At 44.0% G+C, this 25,791-nt stretch overlaps 1 protein-coding gene across 7 annotated transcripts in view; it reads left to right on the top strand.

The window, feature by feature from the left end:
• Positions 1 to 25,791, top strand: part of LOC130282304 (uncharacterized) — a 274,576-nt gene that overhangs the window by 107,793 nt on the left and 140,992 nt on the right. Inside the window, exon 1 of one of the 7 annotated variants that reach the window (XM_056530400.1) lies at positions 11,405 to 11,494. The exons of 5 other annotated variants lie outside the window; for them this stretch is intronic. The gene's annotated coding sequence lies outside the window, so the exon portion shown is untranslated. Of the gene's footprint in view, positions 1 to 11,404; positions 11,495 to 13,270; positions 13,388 to 25,791 lie in introns of those variants that run through there. One more of the 7 variants, XM_056530399.1, reaches the window with a different exon arrangement.

Genomic DNA, 25,791 nt, shown 5'->3' with positions numbered 1-25,791 from the left:
GAAATAATAAGGGGATTTGATCACACTTATAGCATTACAATTTACTGCAGAATACTATCATTACTCATTTGCTATATACACACTAGAGCTCGGCCATAGTCAGCATTGTATTTCTGAGCTCCATTACTTATCTGAATAATGTACTTTAGAGCAGACCACTGAAAACATGTTTATTATTATTATTATAAATAGATGAATAAATTGTTTATACTGAAATCCAAGCTCTCATCTATCGATTATTGTTTTATATATCTGTCTATAGTTCTGTATTAAGGCGACCATACATTTCGAATAACGTTCATGTGTTCTCTATGGAGAGGGGTAAACTGCAGCCAGACAGCTCTAGTGGTGGGTTAACCAGCAGACTTCCGACCCTTCTCTTCACTGGCATCTTCTGTTTGGGACAAGTCAGGAGGCCTCATACAGCTTAGACCAGCCATAGGCAACTTTGGCACTGCAGATGTTTTGGACTACATCTCACATCAGGCTTTTTCAGCATTTTGTCTGTAAGTGCATCATGGGAGATGTAGTCCAAAACAACTGTAGTGCCGAAGGTTGCCTATGCCTGCCTTAGACAGTCAACAAAATCCACCAAAGGTGTATGGGCACCTTTACACTGTATACAAGCGTTTCCCAACCAGTGTGCCTTCAGCTGTTTCAAAACGTACAATTCCCTGCATGCCCAGACAGCCAAAGGCTGTCCGGGCGTGCAGGGATTTGTAGTTTTGCAACAGCTGGAGGCGCACTGGTTGGATAGCACTTGTGTACAGTGACGGATTTGTCTGAAACATTTGGAATCCCTCTATATTTTGTATAGTTCCTGGAGTCTGCTTCATACCTGGTGGTATCTGCAACCGACATCTGCCGTTATGACAGACATGGGAGATCAATCTGATGACTGTTATTTAACAGTTTAAATGCTGTGATCAATAGCGATCACAGCAATTTAAACAGTTATGGCATGTCTAGTGGTCCCAATTTCCACCCCTGCAATGTTTTTTTTTTTATATTTTTTTTTATTATTATAATAATTTTTTTAAATGCGACTTATTTGATATTGCCATATGCGTAATTGTCCAAACTTCTAAACCATCATCTTGCCAAGGTCAGCGGCGTAAATAAAAGATTATACCAAATGCAAGAATTGTGGGGGTCACAACACAACCCAGAAAAAAAGAATAATAAAAAGTGATCAAAAAGACCCTTGTCCTTCTGTGGTCTGTATGTGGTATAAAGATCACAGCATAAAAAAATAGCTCTAACACAGCCTGTAGACAAAAAAAAAGGATAGAATATGGCAATGCACAGCAATGAGGAAGAAAATTTACATTTTTTATTTAAAAAAAGTAAAACATAAGGACCTATATAGGGCGAAGTTCATGCTATGTAAAATCTTTAGCAAATACGGATGTAAAATAAGAATAACGTACTAGCGTGTTACTCATCTCATGTACAATGTAAGTGCGCACGTTTTTAAAAAGACAGGCAGAATTTTAATGTTGCTGTTTTAAACAGACACTTTTCCATAGTTTTACATTGTGCTCATTATTAGAATAAAATAAGCCCATATTTTATTTATATTTTACCTTCCATATTTTGCTATTCTATTTACACTGTGTGAACATAGTCTTACTTGGATATCAGCTATAATCAAAGTCCAATAGGGTAAGCAAAAAACAATGGCTCCAACCAAGTACATTACGTACATGCCCACTCTATTGGCTGCTGGCTGCTCTCAGCAGCGGAGGGTTGTTGTCGGCAATTTTAATTGTTTAAATGCCGCTCTCTATGCTGGTGTGGTGTCCCGGTACAGGACCTTGTCCTGTCCCTGTCTAAGGTCCCCTCAACTAGAGTCCTGCAATTTCACAGGGCTCTCCTGCAGGGCTTGCCCCCTTGGTCGCCTCATATAATTGTATTCACCTGTATAGTATTTAATGTCCAGGTATAATAAATGTATAGGACCTTCCCAGGTCATGTGATCTACAGTTGTGAATATACATATGTTTAAGGACCTTCCTGAGTCATGTGATGTACCCAGAGTTCACTGGGTTCAGGACTAGAGATGAGCAAACTTACAGTAAATTCGATTCGTCACAAACTTCTCGGCTCGGCAGTTGATGACTTTTGCTCCGTAAATTAGTTCAGCCTTCAGGTGCTCCGGTGGGCTGGAAAAGGTGGATACATTCCTAGGAAAGAGTCTCCTAGGACTGTATCCACCTTTTCCAGCCCTCCGGAGCACCGGAAAGCTGAACTCATTTATGCAGGATAAGTCATCAACTGCCGAGCCGAGAAGTTCGTGACAAATCGAATTTACTGTAAGTTCGCTCATCTCTATTCAGAACCTACAGGTTTGCTGACCAATGAGCTTAGTCCAGCCCCCTTAATACATAAACAGCTGTAGTCATTAAATTCGCTCTCTTGTTCCTGCACTCTTAGTTCCGGACTATCAAGCAAAGCACATTCAGCACATCTAAATTCATCTCAACTAGGCCAAAGCCTACAAGAAACCAACAGCCACTAAAATCGTGAGTCATCAAGCTCAATCTCTAAATCCTGTGTGACTTCTATACAGCACCAATCCTATAATTAGTAGCACAGTGGTCTGCTTAACAGCTCATTATACTAGTCCCAGCAAAACCTGTGAGGAACCTGCATCCAGGTTACCTCGAGAGACACTGTATGCTTGTAAAGACTGTTGCACAAAAGTTCAAGTAAAAGTTATCAGTTATCTCATAAAATCTGCTGTGGACATTCCGTTTATTATCCCTGCCGTTTGTGGGCTGGTTGGCGGCAGGACCTCTAATACTAAGCAAACCTCACCCTGGCGTCACGACAATTAAGGGTTAATACCACCAGACCCTGCATCACCATTGCAACACTCCAGACACCACACTGGCAGTGGCATTTAACCCTTAGCGGAGTACATTGTTGGTGGTATAGTGGGCAAATCAGCGCAATTGTTATGGCAGCCCAAGGCCTTTACTAGGCATTCATTGCTGCCATCAGTGATTCTAATGTACAGGTTACCATAACTAATGATAACATATTTATTGGATCAATGCAATGCCACTGATTGCTCACAAGTGCCAAAGGGGAACTAAAAAGTGTATATTTTTGTTTAAAAAAAAAAAAAAAAAAATATATATATATATATATATATATATATAACTCAACGTGTGTGTGTATGTATGTACCGTATATGCCGGCATATAAGACGACCCCCAACTTTTACAGTTAAAATATAGAGCTTGGGATATACTTGCCGTATAAGACTACCCCTCCTACCGCGATGTACAGGACCTTGTAGTTCCCCCCCCCCCCCCCATATTAAGTAGGCAGTATAGTTCCCCCACATTAGGTCAGCAGCTCCCCCACATTAGGTCAGCAGCTCCCCCACAATAGTAGGCAGCTCCCCCCACAATAGTAGGCAGCTCCCCCCACAATAGTAGGCAGCTCCCCCCCACAATAGTAGGCAGCTCCCCCCCCCCCCACAATAGTAGGCAGCTCCCCCCCCCACAATAGTAGGCAGCTCCCCCCCCCCACAATTGTAGGCAGCTCCCCCCCCCCCCCCACAATAGTAGGCAGCTCCCCCCCACAATAGTAGGCAGCTCCCCCCCCACAATAGTAGGCAGCTCCCCCCCCACAATAGTAGGCAGCTCCCCCCCCCCACAATAGTAGGCAGCTCCCCCCCACAATAGTAGGCAACTCCCCCCCACAATCGTAGGCAGCTCCCCCCCCCACAATAGTAGGCAGCTCCCCCCCCCACAATAGTAGGCAGCTCCCCCCCACAATAGTAGGCAGCTCCCCCCCACAATAGTAGGCAGCTCCCCCCCACAATAGTAGGCAGCTCCCCCCCACAATAGTAGGCAGCTCCCCCCCACAATAGTAGGCAGCTCCCCCCCCACAATAGTAGGCAGCTCCCCCCCCCACAATAGTAGGCAGCTCCACCCCCCCACAATAGTAGGCAGCTCCCCCCACAATAGTAGGCAGCTCCCCCCCACAATAGTAGGCAGCTCCCCCCCACAATAGTAGGCAGCTCCCCCCACAATAGTAGGCAGCTCCCCCCCACAATAGTAGGCAGCTCCCCCCCACAATAGTAGGCAGCTCCCCCACACAATAGTAGGCAGCTCCCCCACACAATAGTAGGCAGCTCCCCCACACAATAGTAGGCAGCCCCCCCCCCCCACAATAGTAGGCAGCTCCCCCCCACAATAGTAGGCAGCTCCCCCCCCCACAATAGTTCAAGTAAAAGTTATCAGTAGGCAGCTCCCCCCACAATAGTAGGCAGCTCCCCCCCACAATAGTAGGCAGCTCCCCCCCACAATAGTAGGCAGCTCCCCCCCACAATAGTAGGCAGCTCCCCCCCACAATAGTAGGCAGCTCCCCCCCACAATAGTAGGCAGCTCCCCCCCACAATAGTAGGCAGCTCCCCCCCACAATAGTAGGCAGCTCCCCCCCACAATAGTAGGCAGCTCCCCCCCACAATAGTAGGCAGCTCCCCCACACAATAGTAGGCAGCTCCCCCACACAATAGTAGGCAGCCCCCCCCACAATCGTAGGCAGCTCCCCCCCACAATAGTAGGCAGCTCCCCCCCCCCACAATAGTAGGCAGCTCCCCCCCCCCTACAATAGTAGGCAGCTCCCCCCCCCACAATAGTTGGCAGCTCCCCCCCCCCCACAATAGTAGGCAGCTCCCCCCCACAATAGTAGGCAGCTCCCCCCCCCATAATAGTAGGCTGCTCCCCCCCCCCCACAATAGTAGGCTGCTCTCCCCCCCCCCCCCACAATAGTAGGCTGCTCTCCCCCCCCCCACAATAGTAGGCAGCTCTCCCCCCCACAATAGTAGGCAGCTCCCCCCCACAATAGTAGGCAGCTCCCCCCCACAATAGTAGGCAGCTCCCCCACCACAATAGTAGGCAGCTCCCCCCCCACAATAGTAGGCAGCTCCCCCCCCACAATAGTAGGCAGCTCCCCCCCCCACAATAGTAGGCAGCTCCCCCCAATAGTAGGCAGCTCCCCCCCCCCCACAATAGTAGGCAGCTCCCCCCCCCCCCCACAATAGTAGGCAGCTCCCCCCCCCACAATAGTAGGCAGCTCCCCCCCCCCCCCACAATAGTAGGCAGCTCCCCCCCCACAATAGTAGGCAGCTCCCCCCACAGACATACAACTTCCAGCCATATAGAGTGTATGGCTGGAGGCTGTATGTCTGTGTACTGCCCCCCACAGTGTTCCGGTCACCGCTCCTCTGGCCCAGGGTCACAATCTACTGCTATGGCCTATGGACCATAGCAGCAGTCCCAGGACCGGTGGAGCGGTGATCGGAACACTGTAGATGATGCGCCGCCAGTCACTCACCAGGCCCCGGCCGGCGCTCGTCCTCCTGTGGTCCTCCTGCGCCTCTATATACCATAGAGAGGTGGAGAAGCGCAGAAGCCCTCTGTTATCTTCCAAAAGTAAAAACATGTCAACTTTATGATGACAACATAAAGTAGACATATTGTATTTGTGAATCAATAAATAATATATTTGGAATGTCCATTTTCCTTACAAGCAGAGAGTTTCAAAGTTAGAAAAATGCAAAATTTTCATGAAATTTTGGAATTTTTCACCAAGAAAGGATGCAAGTAACGACGAAAATTTACCACTATGTTAAAGTAGAATATGTCACGAATAATCTCGGAATCAGAATAAACTGTAAAAGCATTCCAGAGTTATGAATGCATAAAGTGACAGTGGTCAGAATTGCAAAAAAGGACTCCGTCCTTAAGGGGTTAAGGTTGTGTCGTATCAATAGTACTGACGAGTCATTTTTAAAACAAGCTGGTGAATTATCTGAAAGGTTGCAGCAGAGAGGGTACTCGCCAAAGGTATTAGAAAATGATTTACAAAAAGCGTTTAAACAGAACAGAATGACATTATTGAGAGGGACAACTAAACGCAGTAAAATAAAATCTGAGCCCCTAAAAGAGTCTTCACGGTTTTCTTTTGCCTTTTAAATTTAGCCCCTTAGCTAACATCATAAAAAAATGCCATCTTTCGACACTGGCCACTTATTCTGATAGATCCTGTACTAGCAGACATGCCAAGTGAGATACCGTTTGTTACCTTCAAAAAAAGTGAAAAATCTAGGAGACGTTCTCACCCACAGTAGATTTAAATCAGAGAATCAGAACTGGCTTAAGAAATCCACACTTATAGGGAACCATAAATATGGAGTATGTAACTGGTGCCCTTATTTGAAAAAAAGGCAGGAATTACGTTTTGGGTGGCTGTGACATTCAGGTAAGAGATTTTGTATGCTGCCGTGCCAACTTTGTACTTTACGGTATTGTGTGTGCATGCGGCAGATTCTACATAGGCTGCACTGTGCAGCCCATGCACACACTATTGCGGGAACTTTAATTAAACCTATGTCAGAAGAACACAGCAATGATCCCAAAGCATTAGAGTTCTTTGGGATAGAGAGGGTTACAGTAACAGACGGTGGAGACAGAAGAAAACCGCTGCTTCAAAGTGAAGCTAAATGGATTTTGCGCACAGGAGCGAAAGGCACACTAGGGTTAAATTATAAAATAGATCTTGCCATTTTTATTTAAAATTATTTTTATTTATTTTATTTAAAACCCCTGGTGTTTTTCTGATTCACATTATGATATGTTTTTAACTTTTGTATTGTTTTTAATATTGCACTATTCACATTGGTTTGTTAAAACATACGCCCACTCACACCAGAGCATGGGTATTTAACACCATCACAATCACTGCTGGCGTGGACTGCGTCCGTGCTCTCCTCATGCCATGTATGTTTTACACATGATTAAAATTCAGATCCCTTTCCCATTTTTTTTTTTATAAATAACAAACATATTGCAGATAAAATATAACATTATTGAAACTGAATTGTGAGCTGCATAATGGAAAAAAATGCCAGAATTGCTGATTATTTAATAAACAATTAAATAAAAAGCAATTTAAGAGTCCCTGTCATCAAACCATATTTTCTAAACTAACTTGGATTATATTCCCTAATTACTCCTAACACCCTCCTGTTTTAAAAAGCTGTGTATCATACCTTTCTCCCTGCTCACATTGTGTGAGCTCCCGGCATGAGAAAGTGGGTGTTCCCCAGCAGGCCAAATGTCACTGAAGCCTGCAAGAGCTGTGCCTCTCCATGCCCTGTACGCACTTTCTAAGTTTGGTCTCCTCGCAGGCCAGGAGGAGACCAATCTATCTGACTTGCAGAAAGGAACAGGACAGAGCCACCTAGTGGCCGTTTTTTCACTCACATTAAAAACATATAATGGTTGAGAATTTTAACAGCAAGCAAATAGCAAAGTGTCTTATAATTACGTAAGAAGCAATATATTAAAACTTAAAACTAGCAGAAACATTCAATTATAGGGGTCAGAATAGGGCAATTTTTTGCTTTTTTTTTTAAGTAGTAAAATAAATTGAAGGCTATATAAATTGCGTACCACTGTAACTGTACTGACCCACAAAATAAAGATGACATGTCAGTCGTATCGTAAAGCACGCTGCAAAATAAAAATGCAATTTTACAATTTCACACTCAAATCTTTTTTTGTCTCATCAATAAAATGAAAGGTGTCATTAGTATCAAAGAACAATTTGTCCCACAAAAAACAAGCTGTCTTCTGGCTCTGTGCATGAAACAAATGGCTTATGTTATGGCTTTTAAAGGGGTATTCCAGTGAAAAACATTTTTTTGTATCAACTGGCTCCAGAAAGTTAAGCAGATTTGTAAATTACTTCTATTAAAAAAAAATATTAATACTTATCTGCTGCTGAAGTTGAGTTGTTCTTTTCTGTCTGACCACAGTGCTCTCTGCTGACACCTCTGTCTGTCTCAGGAACTGTCCAGAGTAGGAGCAAATCCTCATAGCAAACCTCTACTGCTCTGGACAGTTCCTGAGACAGACAGAGGTGTCAGCAGAGAGCACTGTTGTGCTCGTTCTTTTCTAGTACTATAAAACAGATTTTCTGGTTTACTTGTGAAGTAGGAATGAAGTCGTGTAGTTGTGTTATTTTTGTATCCATGTCCTTTGAGTTGAAGTAGAACAGTTGAGGAGATAACTAGAAAAGCGCTCTCCGTACAAAGCACAGCTTAATTTCCCTTTCTGTGGCCTTTGACACTTGAAATGAGAAGCTATTTCATCTCTACAAATGATACTATTTAACATGGAAGCCTACAGCTTCAGACAATGCCAGCCACGTAGTAAGACCGATTGAGAACGGAGCTCAAAATAATGACAATACTGTTTCACAGAAGGATTTCTGATGGAAAAGGCTTTGGAGAGGGAAAGTTTAGAAAAATAGGAGTTCAGATTAATTTATTTGTCGAAATTTCGGTGAGTGTTTCACTGATGTCAATGGGGGCTCCAAAAGTCTATGTGCAAGCTAACAAAACCACTCCATTCAGCTCAATAGAACTCATATTCAGCAACAAATCTGCTGTGTGTGAATATACCGTATATACTCGAGTATAAGCCAAGTTGTTCAGCACAAAAGGGGGGGGGGGGGGGCTGGATGATGACGAAGGCCGCAGTGGTCTTCAACCTGCGGACCTCCAGATGTTGCAAAACCACAACTCCCAGCAAGCCCGGACAGCCATCGGCTGTCCGAACATGCTGGGTTTTGTAGTTTTGAAACCTCTGAAGGTCCGCAGGTTGAAGACCACTGCGGCCTTCGTCATCATCCAGCCCCCCCCCCCCCTTTTGTTTTGTACTCCCCCTCGGTGGGAAGTTAGGGTTAGCTGGTCCTGCCATCTATGCTGCAGGGACCGTCCAGTGGGGATGGTTAGTCGTTGGGGGCTGTCCATTTTCACTGGGGGGGGGGGCCTCTTCGTCGCGCTTCGGGCCCGGCCCCGGAGTAGTGACGTTGCCTTGACGATGACGCACTGGAACGTTCATGCGCAACATCCCTGTGCATCGTCATCAAGGCAACGTCACTAGTTCGCGCCCGAAGCACGGAGAAGAGGCCCCCCCCGGTGAAAATGGACAGCCCCCAACGACTAACCATCCCCACCGGACAGTCCCTGCAGCATAGATGGTCCGGACCAGCTCACCCTAACTTCCCGCCAAGGGGAGGTGAGTAAAAAACAAAAGGGGGGGGGGGGGGGGCTGGATGATGACGAACGCCGCAGTGGTCTTCAACCTGCGGACCTCCAGAGGTTTCAAAACTACAACACCCTGCATGCCCGGACAGCCGATGGCTGTCCGGACATGCTGGGAGTTGTAGTTTTGCAACTTCTGGAGGTCCACAGGTTGGAGACCACTGGTGTAGTAGTTTGGGTTATTGCAGTTTAGCTCTCATTCACTTCAATAGGTGCTAAGTTTTAGTAACTCAGCATAGCACCACACAATGTACAGACATGTTTGGTCCCTTATCTGTTTTACAGTGTATGTCGGTGCTACGGCTCTGGCAACAAACAGCTGATCAAATTACTGGAAACCCCCTTTAAGGTGCCAGGCCTGAGGCTACACTGCTGAATTACTCTGTGGCATTTCCTGGTTTCTTCCAGTAGCAGTGTTTTCTTATAGTTTGGATGGATTGAAATCTCCATCTTATTCTATGTGCGCACACGGTCACAGATTATATACTGTTAAATCATCTTGATGTGGTTTGAATCTACACAAGGAAAATTGGCTTCTACTTCATGGTTTTTTTTGTTTGTTTTTTTACCTTCCTCTAAACCAACACTTGATGATAGACTAAAAAGTATGGCCATAAGGGGAAATATATCGAAAACCTGTCCAGAGGAAAAGTTGCTGAGTGGCCCATGGCAACCAATCAGATCACTTCTTTCATTTTTGCAAAGGCCTCTGAAAAATGAAAGAAACAATCTGGTTGCTATGGGCAACTCAACAACTTTTCCTCTGGACAGGTTTTGATAAATCTCCCCCATATTTTTTTGGGCCCTATGGAGTATGTTTCTTTTTGCCTAGCCTCTTATACCTTGACTCCCCTGATTTTCAGCCAATTGTCAAGGAGCCAGAGCTGAGCTGCTTAACTTCCACAGCCTGGAATGCCCCCTTACTCATTATCAATTCCCAGCCACTGTATGTAAGGCTGGGTTCACACTACGTTTTTCAACTAAGGTTCCCGCATACGTTTTCTATCAAAAACCGTATGGGGAAAAAACGGATGGAACAGTATGGGAAAAAGTAAACCGTATGGGTTTTTAAACAGTATACTGTTTTTAAAAGTGCATACTGTTCCGTCCGTTTTTGTAGAAAAAAAACCCATACGTTTTTGAAAATTTTGTCCATTTTTAATGGGAGGGGTCTTGGGTGGGGACTTTAGGATTCAAATGCGCATGTGCAAAGTAAAAACGTATACGTTTTTCCCGTATGGAACCGTATACATGTGCGTTTCCCATTGACGTCCATGTTAAAAAAAACGTATGCGGTTGCAGTACGGTTTTTAAACCGGAGACAAAATCGTGGTCAACCACGGTTTTGACTCCGGTTTAAAAACCGTACTGCAACTGCATACGTTTTTTTTAACATGGACGTCAATGGGAAACGCACATGTATACGGTTCCATACGGGAAAAACGTATACGTTTTTACTTTGCACATGCGCATTTGAATCCTAAAGTCCCCACCCAAGACCCCTCCCATTAAAAATGGACAAAATTTTCAAAAACGTATGGGTTTTTTTTCTACAAAAACGGACGGAACAGTATGCACTTTTAAAAACAGTATACTGTTTAAAACCCATACGGTTTACTTTTTCCCATACTGTTCCATCCGTTTTTTTCCCCATACGGTTTTTGATAGAAAACGTATGCGGGAACCTTAGTTGAAAAACGTAGTGTGAACCCAGCCTTAGTCAGAGAGTGGCTTTGAGGTGAGGGCAAGCGAGAATGTGTGCCAGGCTGTAGCACTTGAGCAGCTTAGCTTCGACTGTATTTGGCCATTTAAGTGATCAATTTGATGGTTGTTTTGGCTATATATAGTGGTGTATAACTGGTGTAAGTTCATTGATATGTATCCAAACAGGCACTAACATAGTTAGAGCCCTGCTGCTATTCCACTATAGTATATAATCAATATTACCTGTCTAATAATAGTCAGGGTTTTTTATTATTTTCATTTAAGCTTTAAAGGGGTATTCCGGCCTTAGACATCTTATCTACTTATCGTTTCCGAGACTGGAGCAGCACAGAATGCCAGGTGCTGCACGGAGAATGCGGGGGTCCCAGCGGCGGGCCCTCCCGCGATCAGACATCTTATCCCCTATTCTTTGGATAGGGGATAAGATGTGTAAGGCCAGAATACCCCCTTTAAATATATGAGCGTGAAACATCTCCTACGGTTTAGCAACTTCTGACCAACCAAATATGGATAAGCAGTTACATTGTGACTTAAAAGTCAGGATAGTTTCCGGTCTTTTGGAGCACATTTCCCACAAGTACTATAAACCTTCGGTCTACAGTAGACTGTCATAATGGAGGAAGAATTGAAAGCCAGGTCAGTGCACTGCCTGTTAGATTGACCTCTCCAAGACACTATTTATTTTTACATTGGGGAAAAGAGCAGCTTGCCTTTAACAACCTTTCGTCTAAGACTTCTGCTACACATTGTAATGTTAAAGCTTACCTGTCAGATGCCACAAAAAAAGAGAAAAAATATTACCTAATCCTGAACACGAACATCTAATTTTTATGCCTCTATCACCTGTATTTATTATAAAAATACATCTTATTATTAGCTCACAGTGTTAGAAATCCTCTCAGGGAAAGGTGCTGTGTCCCTTGTGGTGGTGAGAGGTGATTGGACAAGCCTGATGCTGCTGCAGGACAGGTTAGTGTCCCAGTAGGTATGGGGACCCCTAGTGGTGGGATTTTCTGAGACCATTTTCTGTATGAAAATATACAAAAAATAAATTGATCAGTAACAACATATAAAACGTTTTTGGATCTGACAGGACATAGCATAGAGAGGAATCATTTTAGACATTAAATGTATTAATAAAAACTTGTTTCTACATGTTTTGCATATTTTTTTATATATCAACTGGCTCCAGGAAGTTAAACAGATTTGTAAATTACTTCTATTAAAAAAATCTTAATCTTTTCAGTACTTATCTGCTGCTGAAGTTGAGTTCAGAGAATCAGAGAGCACTTAGAAAGAAAAAAACTGCTCAACTTCTGCAGCTGATAAGTACTGAAAGGATTAATATTCTTTAATAGAAGTCATTTACAAATCTGTTTAACTTTCTGGAGCCAGTTGATATATAACATATTTTTTTTTTTCTGGATAACCCCTTTAATTTACCACTCCTATTTTATCATTCATGTGTGTGACATACACAATGTCCAAAGAAATCCACTGATCACCATCCAAATCAACCTAATGTCCTATATTATACCACTTATCTATTAGAACATTATTTCTGATGGGTACAGACATCACATTATTGTAGAAACAATAAGAAAAAGACTTTATTAGAATCATTTCAAATTTAAAGAGGTTGTTTAGTGTAGAAAATGTTTTTCATATACCCTTAATAGATGGGGTCCGATGTTTAGGATCTTTAGTCCTTGCTGTAGTGGGGAGTACTACAAAGAGAATCTCTTTCTGGAGGACATGTCTTGTCCTGTATTAGGCTGCATTCACACCATGTTTTTGCAATACAGTTCCCATAAAGGTTTTCATCAATTTGAAAACCGTATAGAACCGTATTGAAAACCGATGCATCAGGTTGCATCCATTTTGCGTCTTGTGTGGTTTTGTGCGTTTATTTTTTTCCGTACCCAAAACCGTAGCCTACCACTGTTTTTGGTCCGGGAAAAAAACGTATACTTTTTTTTATCATTGGAGTCAATGGGAACCATAGAGAATTATATGTGTATGGTTCCATCCAGTTTGCACCATACGGTTTTTGACTTAGCACGGTTTTTTTCTTGGAATTTCAATCAAAAAGTGAAACTTTATTCAAAATGGAGTGAGAAGTTAAAAAAAAAAAAAGGATGTAACTGGTCCTCATTTTTCAAACTGTATACGGTTTTTAACCGTGTACGGGTTAAAATTTGTACACACGTTTTGATACAGTTTAGTACGGTTTTGAGGAATTCGTCTTTCATCAAAAAACCTGTATTGCAAAAATGTGGTGCGAATTACACCCTTACACAGTCATCTTTTTTGGCAGTATTTGTAGCCATTATATAACTTGTATGTAATATTTCATATTACAATACAGAACCGTGTTAGTTGTGAATCAAGCTCTGGAGGGAGATCTGGCACTTACGAAGTAACCTCATCCTTGCATGTCTCCATTTCTTCTCGTCAAATTTGCCTCCTCTCCTCGTCATAGACTTCTTAGGACAGCTTGAAGCCTTGATCCAACATTGAGCTCCTCAGGTTTTATGATAATTATTTATTTTAAAAAAAATGGGGAGGTAGGGGGTTAAGAAATAAGGTCCCTGCTAGAGATACAGAGTCCGACCAGATAAGTTATTAAAGGGGCATTCCAGGCCAAAACTTTTTTTTATATATCAAATGGCTCCGGAAAGTTAAACAGATTTGTAAATTACTTCTATAAAAAAAATCTGAATCCTTCCAATAGTTATTAGCTTCTGAAGTTGAGTTGTTTTCTGTCTAACTGCTTTCTGATGACTCACGTCCCGGGAGCTGTGCAGTTCCTATGGGGATATTCTCCCATCATGCACAGCTCGAGGGACGTGACCTCATCATTGAGCAGTTAGACAGAAAACTTCAGAAGCTAATAACTATTGGAAGGATTAAGATTTTTTAATAGAAGTAATTTACAAATCTCTTTAACTTTCCGGAGCCAGTTGATATATAAAAAAAAGGTTTTGCCTGGAATACCCCTTTTAAATGTTTAGTTTCTGTTATGCAGTGTCTGCAATGTCCTGTAAAGTCCACCAGAGGTGCAATTCTCTGATGTGTTTGTTTTTTATCAACCTTTCTCTTTCTCACCCCCATAGACGACAATGTATTCCATGTGAAATCTGCTGAAAGAATGACCAAGATCAATCATTCAGCAGTGGAAATCCCACAATGTGCACTGTGCAGCGGAATCCCAATGCCACCAATAGGATTCTGCTCCACTTGAATTTCCAAGTGTAATTTCTAAGTGGAATTACTCTTGGAAATTCCATAGTGTAATATTTAATGGAGTACCCCTTTAAGAGTCATCTTCATCTAAAATCATCCCAAGTTTCACAGTAATGTTTAATGCACTTTTGATGAGACAAAAGCAATTTCTTGCACAATACATGTCATTTTCTGTAATTGTCTCATTGTGTATACATTTTCTGCATGAAATGTTACTTCCTATTTTCTGTATCTTTACTTGATTGAAGGTCTTTCAGGCTTATTTCTTTTTAATTTCAGAAATGCTTTGTTCTTTGCACTTTTAAGTATTTTGGTAATTACATCTTCTGCATAAAATGTATCTAAAAGAACCCAGTTAATTTGTTGTGTCCCTGTCATTATCATCATGGTCCAACCTAGGGCTGATAGAAATGAGTCGGGGTATAACCTTATTGGTAATATGATAAACTTGCCATGTCTAACAGTAATGGAGATGTGTCTGTCTGGCATTGCCTTTTAATGAGCTTTTGTTGGATAAAAGTGGCTGAACCTTTCCCTATTTCTAATGATCATCTAATAAGTCATCGGTGCAGGCATTGTCTGGATCACATTGGGCTTTTTATGCATTGCTAAATGCCTCATTTTCTAACTTTTGCATGTAAGTAGAATCTGCTATAAGATATTTACTTCTTTACAGGTCTATATAGTGTAGTAACAGTATACAGTATATCAGACATCATTGTGGAAAAAAAGTCAATGGTGTCCATTAGGTGCTGTTGGTGCCCAGCATCTAAGGGATTTAGTGCAACCATAATTTTCATTGTTCTCCTATTATATAGCCGAGCAAAGGAAAAAAAATGCATATGTGAACAGGTCCTTATGTTTTAGAACTGAATTGAACAACATGAAATATATCTATTTCTGTAAACCCTTACAGTATTTTCAATGCTTCATGAAAATTAATAGTAAGGATCGACCGATTATCGGTATGGCCGATATTATCGGCCGATAATCACGATTTCGGGCATTATCGGTATCGGCAATTACCTTGCCGATAATGCCCGCCCCCCGCACCGCCCCCACCGCACCGCGACGCCCCCCCCCCCCCGACCCACCGCACTGCGACCGCCCCCCCGACCCACTGCGTCGCACCCCCCATTGTAGTGCTGGGCGGTATACCGATATGGATTTTTGCCCATACCGCTATACCGGTCGGGCCCCTCCCCCACCCTCCGAGTCAATAAAAAAATAAAAATAAAATAAACTTACCCGTAATGGGGGTGGTCCGGGCCATCCATCCTTCCTGTAGTGTCCGGCGGCATTCCGGGTGGAGGGTGAACCGGTCCGGGCTGTCCTTCCCCGGGGTCCTCTTCTCCACTCCGGGCAGGCTCCGGCCTAGTACGCTGCATAGACGCCGCTACGCCGTGACGTCAGGTGCGTCGTTGCGCACGGGCGTCGCTGCGCAGCGGCGTCTATGCAGCGTACTAGGCCGGAGCCTGCCCGGAGTGGAGAAGAAGGACAGCCCGGACCGGTGCACCCTCCACCCGGAATGCTGCCGGACACTACAGGAAGGAAGGATGGCCCGGACCACCCTGACAGGTAGGGGAGAGAAGCGGGTGGTGGCGGCGACTTTAAATCAATGACCTGCAGCATTGTCGAGGGGGGATAAATAGCCGATAACTTATACCGGAATATCGGTATAAGTTATCGGCTATCTGCCCTAACCTCCACCGATTATCGATATCGGCCCTAAAATACCGATATCGGTCGATCCCTAATTAATAGTAATAAAGCATAGAAGCTTGAGCTTTTTAGTGTAGTACTTGATATACATAGGTAGAATAGAACCACACCTATTCAAAGGTTATATGTGGTATTGCAACTCAGCATTATTGAAGTGAATAGTGCTAAGCTGCAATAACACATACAGCATGTGGACAATCATAGCAATATTTTTGGAGGAAAGCAGCCATGTTGTTGGTTTTGTTTTTGTTCTTTCAATGTAGCGGCTGTGGACATCTTTCAAAAAGCATTTTTTTTTTATTCTTGCTTTGTACTTGTTATATTACAAAAACTTGTTCTACATAGGTTATTAAACATTTTGTTTCGTTTCTGTTCTGCAGCATCTTCAATGTCCTGTAAAGTCCACCAGATGTGCAATTCTCTGATGGATTACTTATCAGCCTTTCTCTTCTTTTCTAAGCCAAATTGTAAAGTTGATTTGTAATATATTGTAAGTTGTAATTGTAATATGCTGAGACGTTTCTTCAGGAGAGGAAAGGAAAGCTGACAAGAAGCCCATCAGTGAATAGTTTCTCTGATGTACTTCACTGATAACAGGACACTGGAGGAGGCTGCTAAACAGAAAGTAAACTGAGTTGTGGTGAACCGGGAGAGTTGTGGTGTCTGGGGTGTTGCGGTAATGTTACAGGGTCTGGTGGTATTAACCCTTGAATGTTGTGATGCCAGGGTGAAGTTTGCTTAGAGTTAATGGTCCTACCGCCAACCGGCCCAGAAACGGCAGGGAATAAAACAAATGTCCATAGCAGATTTTATTAATTAACTGGAGAACTTTACTTGCAGATTTTATGCAACAGTGTTTATACAGAAACAGTCTCTTTAGAGGTAACCGGGATACAGGCTCCTCACAGGCTTTGCTGGGACTTGAAATAATGAGCTGTTTTGTGCAGGCCACTGTGCTACTAATTATAATATTTTAACTGGTAGTAGTCACACAGGATTTGGTTGATTGAGCTTTGTAACTAGCGGTTTAGTGGCTGCAGGTTCTTAGGCTTTGGCCTAGATGAATTGAGATTTCTGCTGAGATGTACTTGGCTTAGTAGTGCAGGAACAAGAGAGAGAATTTACAGACTACAGCCCTTTATATAATAGGGGGCTGGACTAAGCTCATTGGTCAGCAAACCTGTAAGTCCTGAACCCAGTGAATTCTGGGTACATCACATGACCCTGGAAGGTCCTTAAACAATAGTACAACCATTATTATAGTCACATGACCTGCTAAGGTCCTATACAGTTATCTTTCCTATACATTTATATTATCTTTATATATTAAACAATATACATAATTTATATGAGGCGACCAGGGGTAATCCCTGCAGGAGAGCCCTATGGGAATGAAGGGACTCTGGCTGAGGGGACTTTAGACAGGGACAGGACACCACATATTCATCCATATTGAATGGAAAACCTAATGTTTAAATGGTTTGCTGATGGTTAAAATGTTATATATTTTCTTATGGATACATGAGTAAATGGATTAAGAGTCCCTGACTCATGCAGTTGTTCCCTCGAGTTGCAGGGATAAAGAGGTTGATGTATCTTTGTGATAAGAACTGTTCTTCACAATGTATTACATAGACACTAATGATTTTCTGTTTGAGAATCCCACTGTCATTAATCTTCGCCATATCACAACAAATAATAATAAAATAGATTTCTGTGAAGTAAACGCTGTGGAGCTGTGAGTGATGTCAGTGATGAATATAAATAGACTCAGAACAAGTATTTTTAGCTGTTCAGTTTTCTAATGTTAAACTCTGAAGTCATAATGGTGACGCAGATCTCAATTGGTGACATTCATCATTGTTGTCTTTGAAAAGTGAGTTTTGAAACCATTTTATTTATTTTTGCTTTTGGACGACATTTTTCATACTATCAAGGAGGGTTAATAAATTTGGTGCACGTAAGCAAATAACAATAAATCACTTCAGAACGCCACTTTGTATGATTCTTCCTCTTCTCTGAGACCTTTCTGTTTGTTACTTTATGCCTGCCCACAAAAGTCGCAAAAAAGTGTTTAGGTGCACGTGTAACATTTTATGTGCCCGGACTAAGCAAAAATATAAGCTCTAAATGCAATGATAAATCCCCCGGTTTCCTTTGCTCCAATTCTCTGTTTTAATGAAGTTAACCACAAACAACTGTATGTTCCAGAACCAGGATGTATAGATGAAATTTGGGAGATAGTTTCCAAAACTGAACATTTGGGTGTGGGGGGTCTCTTGTGATTTTACAGTCAGTTCTTTACTAGTGGCAGGGTACTTCCTTGGTAACTCAGTTAAAAGTCTGTGACATAAATTAGGCCATACATTTATATGATTTAGAAACAAAATATGATTAAGTCCAAGGGTCGTAATTTTGGACGGACCCCATAGCCAGGGGTGCCCCCTTGCCACTTTTTTACTATGTGCTGTCTCCTCCTTGCTGCTCATAGCTGCATCACTGGGTCACACAGACCCATCAATTAGGGATGCACCGATATATCGGCGGCCGATACGTATCGGCCGAAAATAGCTATTTCGGCAAAATGCCAAAACAACTAAAAAAGTGCCGATAATGACCACCTCCCCTGCCCGCCCACAGCACAATATACAAACACTGCCAGTGGCAGAGGCACTCGTGGGCGGTGCAGGGGGGGCCGGCCGCAACATCTTTGGGGGTTGCGCTCTCCGGGATAGGATTAGGAATACTTCTTTTTATGTGCCCGGGCCGGCTCCTGTGTGTGGCTGCAGGCGGGGCCGACCAGAGCATATAAAAACTAATACTGTGTACTAAAAACCAGGGGGCCTCCAGCTGTTGTGAAACTACAACTCCCAGCATGCCCGGACTGGCAAAGTCTGTCCGGGCATGCTGGGAGTTGTAGTTTCACAACAGCTGGAGGCCCCCTGGTTTTTAGTATACAGTATTAGTTTTTATATGCTCTGGCCGCCCCCCCCCGCCTGCAGCCACACACAGGAGCCGGCCCGGGCACATAAAAAGAAGTATTCCTAATCCTATCCCGGGCATCCCTGTGTCCCGAAAAATCTTTTTGGGACATAAGGATGTCCGGCGGTCACTCACCATTCCCCGGCGTCCTCCCGTGATCCTCCTTCGGTCCTTCGCTTCTCCGCCTCTATGGTCGTACGCACGGGACGTCACTGACGTCCCGTGCGTACAACCATAGAGACGCAGGAGGACCGAAGGATCGTCGCAGGAGAACGCACGCTGGCCGGGGCCTGGTAAGTGACCGTGTCATCTTGTTCAGTGTTCCGGTCACCGCTCCTCTGGTCCCGGCACCTACTGCTATGGTCCATAGGCCATAGCAGTAGATGTGACCCCGGGCCGGAGGAGCGGTGACCGGAACACTGTGGGGGCAGCAATACAGACATACAGCCTCCAGCCATATACAGCTGTATGTCTGTGGGGTGGGGGGAGCTGCCTACTATTGTGGGGGGGAGCTGCCTAATATTGGGGGGGGAGCTGCCTAATATTGGGGGGGGGGGAGCTGCCTCATATTGGGGGGGGGGAGCTGCCTAATATTGTTGGGGGAAACTGCCTGATATTGTTGGGGGGAGCTGCCTAATATTGTGTGTGTGTGTGGGGGGGGGGGAGCTGCCTAATATTGTGTGGGGGGGGGCTGCCTAATATTGTTGGGGGGAACTGCCTGATATTGTGGGGGGGGGGGAGCTGCCTAATATTGTTGGGGGGAACTGCCTGATATTGTGGGGGGGGGGGAGCTGCCTAATATTGTGTGTGTGTGTGTGGGGGGGGGAGCTGCCTAATATTGTGTGTGGGGGGGGGGGGAGCTGCCTAATATTGTGTGGGGGGGGGAGCTGCCTAATATTGTGTGTGGGGGGGGGGAGCTGCTTAATATTGTGGGGGGGGGGGCTGCCTAATATTGTGGGGGGGAGCTGCCTACAAATGTGGGGGGAGCTGCCTAATATTGTGGGGGAACTGCCTACTATTGTGGGGAACCTGCCTACTATTGTGGGGGAACTGCTGACCTAATGTGGGGGGGAGCTGCCTAAAAATGTGGGGGCAGCTGCTTAATATTGTTGGGGGGAGCTGCCTAATATTGTGTGGGAACTGCCTACTATTGTTGAGGGGAGCTGCCTACTATTGTGGGGAACCTGCCTACTATTGTGGGGGAAATGCTGACCTAATTTGGGAACCTGCCTACTATTGTGGGGGAGCTGCCTACTATTGTGGGGGAGCTGCCTACTATTGCGGGGGAGCTGCCTACTATTGCGGGGGAGCTGCCTACTATTGCGGGGGAGCTGCCTACTATTGCGGGGGAGCTGCCTACTAATGTGGGGGAACTCCCGACCTAATGTGGGGGAGCTGGCAATCTAATGTGGGGGAATCTAATCTAATCTAATGAGCGGAGCGCTGCATTTTACCAGAAGACGGGGAGAAGTCATTTTCGGTATCGGTTTCGGCCTGAATTTTTTTTTTTTCGGTTTCGTTTCGGTTCTGAAATTTCCATTTCGGTGCACCTCTAATTCTAAATATATTGACCCTTCAGTGCTCTTTTAGGGGAAGTGTCCAAAACTGTGAAGTTTCCCATGGCACATTCTAGATTCCTCTTCCATGGCTCAATAAATACATCGGCTTTATCTTACAATAACAAATGTGTTAAACCTTCAGCCCAAGGCAAGGTTGTTCACCACTGAAATAAGTTTAGGGTTGGCATACTTGGATTTGTTTGCAGAGTGGTGCACACCTCACCTTAGGTCACTTTTACATGGCAGTATTTTGGTCAGTATTTTGTGTCTGTATTTGTAATCCAAAACCTGGAGTGGGACCCATACAGACTAAAACTGTAATGGAAAGACTTACACCTCTTCTGTGTTTTGGACCCAATCCTGGTTTTGGCCAACAAATATTCATTTAAGGGGTTACTCTGCCCTTAGTCATTGTATCCCCTATCCAAAGGATAGGGGATAAGATGTTTGATCATGGGGTCCAGTCTCTGTGGACCTCCGCAATCTCCGAGCGGCTCCCGGCATTTGTTTAGAGCAATTGGTTCAGCACCGGAGGCTCGTGACGTCACGGCAATGCTCCCTAAGTGCAAGTCTATGACCGTAACGCCCCATCCCATAGACTTGCATTGAGGGGGCATGGCCATGACTCCACAAGCCTCCGCCCCTCATCGCCAGTCATTCGGCAAGGAGAGAAGTTTGCTCCATGCACCGGATGTCTGGGGTGCCGCAGCCGAGATCGGAGGGGTCCCCAGCAATCCCTGTCTAGGGGCGGAATAGCATTTAGCAGTTTTCCCATCTGAAGGCTTCCACAATGATGTATCTCATTCAATCCATAACATATACATTTTTTGTAGTATTGACCAGATATAAATTTGTTAAATATATGCCAAATGGACATAATTATGGCAGAACTTTGCTCTATGAAACCTATGGCTATGGTACAGTAAGTATCTTGCACTTTTGTGTATTTGTATATTGTTGTCTGTCATTATTTTGTATTTATATCTATAATTATATCATTCATATCTTAAAAAAAAATCTGTAATATTTAAGTAGGTCATCTTTTTGACACCGATTCGCTTTCAGTTCCTATTACCTGAACACGCTGCCCTGTGTGATGACAGCATAGTATGGGGTCAGGTCTGTGTCACTAAAGCATCAAAGAAGATAAGATATGTTATTTTGAGAGATCAGTAAGACAACTGTGTGGAATGCATCTGTAATATGGATTTTGTTTAAAGGGGTATTCAAGGATTTATTTTTTATTTGACTATGCTAAAGGGGCTGTAAAGTTAGTAGTTCATAATATAGTGTGTGTGTTTAATGGTGGTCTCGCAATTCTCAGGTTTTCCCAGGTTGCACTACAGCGCTAGACATTACATCACTAGTCAGGTATTCAGAGGAAGCCTGTCTTTGCTTTAATGGGTTGGAGATCATTCTGCAAGAATTTGCAACAGCTGGGGCATCCTGGTCAGAAAACACTGGTCTATTGCATTGCAGCAGCACAGGTGTGTTTCAGTTGGTGGGGTGGCTAATGTGTGGGAAGAAGAAAAATAACCTCAACCTCACAAACAAGGAACTGTGGGATTTATAGTTTGAGAGGACGAACTCCAACAGGCACCATGTGTTCTGGCACCATAGGGTCTTTATAAGCACAACATGACCCCCAGCATCCATTACAGCCAAATCCTCTCTCCAAAAGCCAAACAGCCCTGCTGTGCACCCACAGAGCACTTTTTGTCCACATATGGGGTATTTCCATGCTCGGGAGAAATTGCGTTAGAATTTTTGTAAGGCTTATTCCATTGTAAAAATTAAGTTTGGGGCTACTCCAACATCATAGTGTTTAAAAATGATTTTATTTTATTTTTTTTCATTTTACAGCCCTTTGTTCCAAAAATTTGTTGGACACCTGTGGTCTACAAATGCTCACTGCACACCTTATTACATTCCTTGAGGGGTGTAGTTTTCAAAATGTCACATGTGGGTGGTTTCTACTTTCTGGGTACCATGGGGGCTTTATAAATACGACATGGCCCCCAAAAAATAATCCAACCAAATTCTCTGTTCAAAAGCCAAATGGCACTTCTACCCTCCTGAGCCCTGCCGTGCACCCCCTGAACACTTTGTCCCCTTATGGGGTATTTCTATACTCAGGAGAAATTGAGTTACACATTTAGGGAGGCTTTTTCTCCTATTACTTGTCACAGGAGGGGGTTTCCACTATCCTGGCAACATGAGGGGTTTGTAACTGCGACATGACCTCCAAATACTATTCCGGCTAAATTCTCTCTCCAAAAACCAAATGGCGCTTCTTCCTTTCTGAGCCATGTTGTGTGCCTGCAGAACATATGTCAACATTTGGCGTATTTCCTTACTCGGAAGAAATTGGGTTACAAATTGTGTGTGTGTGTGGGGTGGGGGATTGCTGCTATACTTTGAAGCCCTCTAATGTCTTCAAAAATTTTAAACATGTTAACTTTATGATGCCAACATAAAGTAGGCATATTGTATTTGCGAATCAATATATAATTTATTTGGCATATCTGTTTTCCTTACAAGCAGAGAGTTTCAAAGTTAGAATTTTGGAATTCTCTACAAAGAAATGATGCACGTATGAACGGGAATTTACCACTATCTTTAAGTAGAATATGTCACAAAAAACGATCTTAGAATTGGAATGATAAGTAAAAACATCTTAGCGTTATTAATGCATAAAGTGACATAGGTCAGATTTGCAGAAAAAATGCCTGTGTCCTTAAAGGGGTACTCTACTGCTTAGCGTTTGAAACAAACTGTTCCGAACTCTGGAGCCGGCGCTGGGAGCTCGTGACGTCATAGCCCTGCCCCCTCATGTCACACCCCGCCCCCTCAATGCAAGTCTATGGGAGGGGACATGACAGCCATAGACTTGCAATGAGGGGGCGGGGCGTGATGTCATGAGGTAGCGGGGCAATGACATCACGAGTTCCCAGCTCCAGCGTTTGGAACAGTTTGTGACAAACGCTGAGCAGCGGAGTACCCCTTTAAGGTCAAAATGAGTTGCGTCCTTAACGTTTTAATCTCAATATTTTCCCCAAAATACTTTTACCATTAAAGGGGTTATCCAGGAAAAAACTTTTTTTTTTTATATATCAACTGGCTCCAGAAAGGTAAACAGATTTGTAAATTCCTTCTATTAAAAAAATCTTACTCCTTTCAGTACTTATGAGATGCTGAAGTTGAGTTGTTCTTTTCTGTCTCATTGCTCTCTGATTACACCTGTCTTGGGAACTGTCCAGAGTAGAAGCAAATCCCCATAGCAAACCTCTTCTACTCTGTGCAGTTCCCGAGACAAGCAGAGGTGTCAGCAGAGAGCACTGTTGCCAGGCAGAAAAGAACAACTTAACTTCAGCAGCTGATAATTATTGGAAGGATTAATATTTTTTTAATAGAAGTAAATTATAAATTTGTTTAACTTTCTGGAGCCAGTTGATATATATTTTTTCTTCCTGGAATACCCCTTTAATTATTAGCCTACTATATTGTTGAGGAGAGAGCTCAGTGTACCAGGCTTCATGCTTTGCTCAATCAGAGCCCTCAAAGTGTTCTTGGGGTGATATTCATGTTTCATTTAGAGCATCTGTCTAAGATGTTCCAAGTTAAATGGGCACTGTCACCAAACTTTTTTTTTTATATATATATGTTGTAGTACTTATGTACTACAACATATCTCTAATATAGATCAATACAATTTTTTTTTAAATTAAAATTGTTTATTTTAATTTTGAAAACCGGACACTAGGGGTCTCCCTCCTAATTGCCGGCTGCAGGCTGGCGTGATGTCACACTTGATTTCGGACCGATGCCGGACGGGCAATCGGTCCTAATTCATTCAGCCTGCGCTCGCTCCCTGCCTGTCAATCAGACAGGTGGGAGTGAGCGCTGAGAGCGCATTGGCTCCCTGCCTCACACGTCGGCCCCGCCTCCCGGCATTTACACGCCACTGCTGCTGCCTCAGGACTCTGCACTAGGGTATGTCTTGGGGAGAGCAGGGTTCGGGGTTTTCAACACAGGGGTTGGGGGAGAGCGGGGTTCGGGGTTTTCAACACAGGGGTTTGAGGGAACAGGGTAGCGCCGCAGCCATGGCTCTAACTTTTTTTTTTTTTTCAACACAGGGTGTCTCCAGCTGTTTCACCACTACAACTCCCAGCATGCCCTGACAGCCAATAGATGTCGGGGCAAGCTGGGAGTTGTGGTGGTGAAACAGCTGGAGGCACCCTATATAGGTGAACTAAGGGCGGAAGTCAGCCCCCCCATCAGGCATCAGTGACGTTGTGCCTGCTGAGGAAGTCTGCCTGGTAAGTGAGCACACTACCAGGCAGACAAAAAGGTATTAAAAAAAATTTAAAGGCAGGGAGGGGGTTAGGGATAGATGGGCAATAGGATGGTGGGAGCTACTCTTTAAAGGGGTTGCCTTTCCATAATCCACTGCTGCAGCCTGTCTACTTAACAGTGTGTTAAATCCTAGCACCCCAATTTGGTCACATTTTATTGAAACATCTGATGATGGTCTTCTCAAGTACAAATATGCTACCATACTGGACTGATCATGGCCTGATTCAGTTCTTCTATGGTCAGCTTACAAGATATTATAGGAGAGAAACCAAAAGAAGGTTTTCTGGATAATTGTAATCTTCTCAAGCACATACTGTACAGTGTTCCCTCAACATACGATGGTAATCTGTTCCAAACGGACCATCGTTTGTTGAAATAATCGCTTGTTGAGGGATCCGTGTAATGTAAAGTATAGGACAGTGGTCTACAACCTGCGGACCTCCAGATGTTGCAAAACTACAACACCCAGCATGCCCGGACAGCCGTTGTAGTTGTAGTTTTGGAACATCTGGAGGTCCGCAGGATGAAGACCACTGTTAGAGGAAGATGTACACACCTGTCCCCGCCTCTCCGGACCGTCACCGCTGCCCGGGATGTCTGCCCCCATCGCTGTCGCCGTGTCCCCGAGGTGTCCCCGACGCTCCGGCAAGGCCTCTGCTTCCCCGGCATCTGCGCGCACCGTCGCCGCCATCACGTTGTTACGCGCGCCGCTCCTATTGGATGACGGGATCCCGAAGAGGACGCGCCAGAGCCCCGAGGACAGGTAAGAGACATCACCGGACCACACGGGGCACCGTAAACGGCTATCCGGCAGCAGCTGGCCCCGACATAAAAAAGCATTGTATGTTGATGCTGCCTTCAACATGCGATGGCCTCTAAGAGGCCATCGCATGTTGAAATTATCGTATGTCGGGGCCATCGTAGGTCACGGGGTCACTGTACATGCTGCCATATAGGATTGATCTTGGCCTCGTCCATTTTTTACCTATGGTCAATTTATCAGCTTATCTATAACTGATAGAACCCAAAAGAATGTTCTTTGGATAATAAACGTAATGGTTGCAACAC

This window comes from Hyla sarda, chromosome 7, assembly GCF_029499605.1.
Source record: "Hyla sarda isolate aHylSar1 chromosome 7, aHylSar1.hap1, whole genome shotgun sequence".
NCBI lineage: Eukaryota > Metazoa > Chordata > Amphibia > Anura > Hylidae > Hyla > Hyla sarda.
Note: the sequence above shows the minus strand (reverse complement) of the source record. Positions and strands in the feature narration are given on the sequence as shown.